Source organism: Medicago truncatula, chromosome 2 (assembly GCF_003473485.1).
Source record: "Medicago truncatula cultivar Jemalong A17 chromosome 2, MtrunA17r5.0-ANR, whole genome shotgun sequence".
Classification (NCBI taxonomy): Eukaryota; Viridiplantae; Streptophyta; class Magnoliopsida; order Fabales; family Fabaceae; genus Medicago; species Medicago truncatula.
Window position 1 is genome coordinate 24957714 of NC_053043.1, and position 4858 is coordinate 24962571.

At 35.4% G+C, this 4858-nt stretch overlaps 1 long non-coding RNA gene across 1 annotated transcript; it reads right to left on the minus strand.

Moving 5' to 3' along the window:
• Nucleotides 1-206: 206 nt before the first annotated feature.
• LOC120578059 (uncharacterized) lies at nucleotides 207-4369 on the minus strand. Its single transcript, XR_005644004.1, has 3 exons — nucleotides 4333-4369; nucleotides 2088-2188; nucleotides 207-258 (listed from the first exon to the last, which is right to left on the minus strand). It is a non-coding gene; the product is annotated as an uncharacterized lncRNA (long non-coding RNA).
• Nucleotides 4370-4858: the final 489 nt, after the last annotated feature.

Genomic DNA, 4858 nt, shown 5'->3' on the forward strand with positions numbered 1-4858 from the left:
CCTCAACAGTTACAGCGGAATATAAATCAGAGTGATCAAATATATACATGCCATGAGCAAATAAATCATATCCTAAAGATAAATCTCAAAACCCAAACATACGGCTAGTCAACAACAAAATAATAATTCAAAGGAAAATATAACAACCCAATCTAGACCGACACGACAAGCCTAGATCAGAGCCGACACGACACCGATATCGGAGGAAGCTCCCGATACCCCATGCAAAGACTCACCGAGACTACTCCTGCACAACGTCTACTCACCCATACAGGCAAGCAGGCGGTTAAAACCACTGGGGGTAAGCATTACATTATCATAATCCAGATAATAATCAAATTCAATAATATCATGTACTTGAATAATAATAGTCATGCATAAATACTTATATCATCCACATATATCAATCACATGAATAATTATCCCATCATAAATATTCATTCACAACATCAATCATAGACAATCATTATCAACATTCATTCATCTCAATTCATCACCAATCACATAATTCACATAGGACTCATGCTATGATATGCACTTATGGACACATAAATGCATGCGGTACCAAATCTCAACAAGGTCGTCACCTTTCGATGCCACTTGCACATCGAATGTAAGGGCTCACACCTGCCTTACAATAATCTCGAAGTAAAAGAGTTCAACCCTTTTACAGCAACATCGACTATGATGCATGGACATGTATAAGGACTCGATAATGCGACAACAATTCACAATCTTAACTCAATATATAGGACAACACCCAATTATATTGATCATCTCCACAACATTGCATTATCAAGGAAACATGTCCACACACAGTTACATCATAGCATTCATCATCACACATCAACATGATTATCAATAATCCACAATGTCATTCAACATCAACTATATCATATAGTTTCACCATTCCAAACAATTCTCATATTCCAAGTAAGAGAACATACAACATCTCATCACAAATATCATATTCAACATTCAACTACAATCAAATACTTCCATATAATCATATGAAACTAATTATGAAAGATTTATAAGGTGATTGGCTTAAAAGGATATTTTCATCAATGTTCGTCTCTCTTTAACATCTTACAAGAATCTTCCATTTTCAAAACCAAAACCAAATAAAACTCAAGGAAACCAGTCTCAATCATTTTCATTTATCATACAATCACTACACTACTTTAATCCCATTCCATTTCCTTGAATTTCAAATTTCGGAAAAATCAACGTTCTTGACAATTTTCAAAGTGGAAATTCAATTACATAAACCAAGTCCAATTCTTGTTCAAGGAAGTGTTCCAGTAGGATTAATTGTACAAACAGTGATTATATAAGTTAAAAGAATTGTTTTAAGAAGTTTGGATTGGCCCTCGGAAGCTCGGAACAAAGTTTTAAAAGTGCTGGAAAAAGTTCTGCACGCTTAAGCGTCCAACTTCCAGTAGCTACTGTGACTGCACGCTTACCAGCTCGCTTAAACGTGAATTCATCAGACAGCAACTAGTGTCGCTTGCAACGTCGCTTAAGCGACCATTCAAAATTCTGCATAACAAAAGTTACGGGTTTCACCCATTTTTCGCCCAAAACTCCCAATTTTGATCTCCCAATGCCCAAACATGTTTCCAAAGAATGTTTATAGGTCGTATAACTCACAAGGATACTCAAAAACACATTGAACATGAAAATCAATCTCACTTTTAGCCAATTCACCAAATCAACCCATTTACATAAAACACCAACAACAATTCAAATTCTCATAATCAATTCATGAATATGCATACCCAAGCAATGATTCATCAACTACAACATCAATTAACAACCATAACATCAATTGAGCAAGAATCAAATCCCAAATTAACAATAACTTAGCAAAATTCACCAATTGAGCACTATTTTCACAACTTATCATTTTTACATATTTGAACATGTAATTTCACCAACAATCATACAATTATCATCAATTCATACATACAAACATAACATCACAGTAAGAGCACGAATCTAGCATGAATTGTTCATCAACCCATTTTCATACAACATGAGAAAATGCAAAATTACATGATTATGATAATCACTAACCCCCTTACCTTTGAAGTTCATTATCCTTAATCCTAGCTTCACTTCAGCTCCTAGGTCACCCACTTGATTCCTCAAGCTTCCCCTCCAACACTCTTGTTCTTCTCTTCACCTCTTTGTAACGCCCACTTTCGTTTAATCGTTTATTTAATCGAGTTTAGGTGATTATATTATAATTATATAATATATGCATGATTTTGGTATGTTTTGATGATTTATGATGATTTGATTGATGACGTGATAAGTTATGAGTTTTGGAGGATTTGATTATGATATGAGATTTATTTTATTGTTAAATAGAATAAAGATTTGAAAATAATATAAAATATTTAGTTGAGGGCTGTTTTGATATTTTAGATAGTGTTGGGGGAGAAAGTGAGATAAGATAAGTATTTTAAGAGGAGATATAAAAGGTTAGACCTAGTTTAGAAAAACATAAAGTACGTACGACTGTTTTTGGAGAAAAGGAAGAAAAAGCCAAGAGAAGAGGAACCTAGAGTGAGGGCTGCGATTTCTTCATACAAGGTAAGGGTGAGACTAATAATTCAATAATGTTATTTACTGTAATTCTGATGATTAGTTGACAAAGTTAGGATTGATTTGGAGAAGTTTTGGAATTAGGTCAAAACCCTAAAAAAATTGATGATCAAACGGTAAAACTTGTTAGATTGATGAAAGAACCATCCTTTAACCTTAGAATATGTTTAGGATGAATTCTGGAATCAAAACCACGCTTTGAACCATGTTGTGTGATGGATTTTTGAGAAAAACCCTAGTCTGCCCGTGCTTCTGTTCATCGCTCGCCACGGCGAGGGATGATCCTCGCCTCGCGAGTGATGAACTTCATCGCTCGCCACGCGAGCCCCTTCCCTTCGCCTCGCGAGTTGTTTGGTGCAACTCGCCATGGCGAGCAACCCTTCCTCGCCTCGCGAGCTTAGGCAGAGTGCATGTCATATTTCGTGTTTCGACCTTTTTAGTTGAATCTTGTATGCCTTTGAGTACCTGAACATACCTAGTATTGATTAGGAATGAATGTAGGATCAGAGGGAACCCAGAACAACCTTAGTTTGGGAGTTGAGTGGTACTCGCCATGGCGAGTAAGTACTCTCGCCTCGCGAGTACAACCAGGATGAACTTGTTTATGTGTTTATGCGATCTGTGTCGCACTTGTTGATCAAGAGTGAACCCCTAACTGGTAATGAGACCTAGTGATGTCGTTTAATGCAGACTGTAGAGTTGTTTAAGTTATATTAATATTAATTGAATATGAACTATTGTATTGTATATTCATGCAAGATAAGAAGATGTGATAATGATACAAATTATGTGCTTTGATATAATGATATCATCTTGTTATGTGACCTGTTTATGCTGCTTCCATTATTTAACTAAGTGCATAATTATAGGATGAAGTTTAGCTCCAAATTATTGGATGCATGTTGATAAGTTGATTACGATGTTTTGTTCATATGTGTCCATGCATAGCATATCATTGAGCTTAGTCCTCACCACGAATATTAGGAGCTTTGTCCTCCGCACGTTTTATAGGAGCTTTGTCCTCCGCACGATTAAAGTATATTAATACTTATGATGACGATTGGTACCACATGCATATAAGGAGTCTAGGAGCATTGTCACATTGTCATGATTAAGATGCCTTGTTGATAATGAATGAATATGTGATTACGTGATAAGTGTTTATTGATTATGTTACGTTGTTCATAATGAATTGGATATATGATTACGTGATAACTGTTTAGCATTTATGCAAAGTTAATAATGGAATGATTATGATGTTAATTTATGATTCGCAATTACATTGATTAATGTTATTTTATTATGAAATCTCACCCCTTCTGCTTGAAAATGTTGCCCTTCGTATGGGTAACTTGCAGGTGATCGTGCTTAGTGTGCAGTTGCCGTCGTGAGTGGCCTTGCCTTCACTGTGTCGTCTAGGTCGCTCTGATACGTAACGGGATGGGGTTTTATGCTATAACATGCTTCATTCTCTTACGTGAACTGCCATGAATATTTACTGTTTTGATTAACTCTTTTGAGATACTTGTTGGGCCTGCGTGCCAAAACGTTTCATGAATTATGGTTAAAATTTTCCGCTGCAAATGTTTAAGATATTGGTTAAATTATTATTTAACTGTTGGATTACGTTATATGTGATATCCCGTTGTTTGATGTTTACTCTGATAAATGTTATGTTTTTAAAGAAATTTTAAATATTGGGAAAACGGGGTGTTACACTCTTTCTCTCTCTACCTCTCCTTCTCTCTAGGAAAATTGTTTTGTGAAATGAATAAACATTCTAAGACAACCCTAGTGTTATCCCCCTTAATGGGCTTAACTCAAAATTCTAATGGGCCTAACCCATTCTAACACAATTCAAAAAGTTTCTATACACTCGACGGTAATTACTAACAACGGTAAAATATAACCAACGGTTACTAACGGTAAAAACTAATCACTACACTAGTAACTTAGTAAAATAAGGGTTCTCACCAGTTAATAAAATAATTCTCACCAAAATTACCATTTTACCCTTACCCGCCAAATGACCAAAATACCCTTCTAATACGGTAATCCATTTAAATGCACCCGATGATATTCCGTTGTTTGATGTTTACTCTGATAAATGTTATGTTTTTAAAGAAATTTTAAATATTGGGAAAACGGGGTGTTACAATTGGTATTAGAGCAGGTCGGTCCGTTCGGTCAATTAGAGAGTCGTGTCGAGTCTTAGTAATATTTATATTACTATCTTATGTTGTTG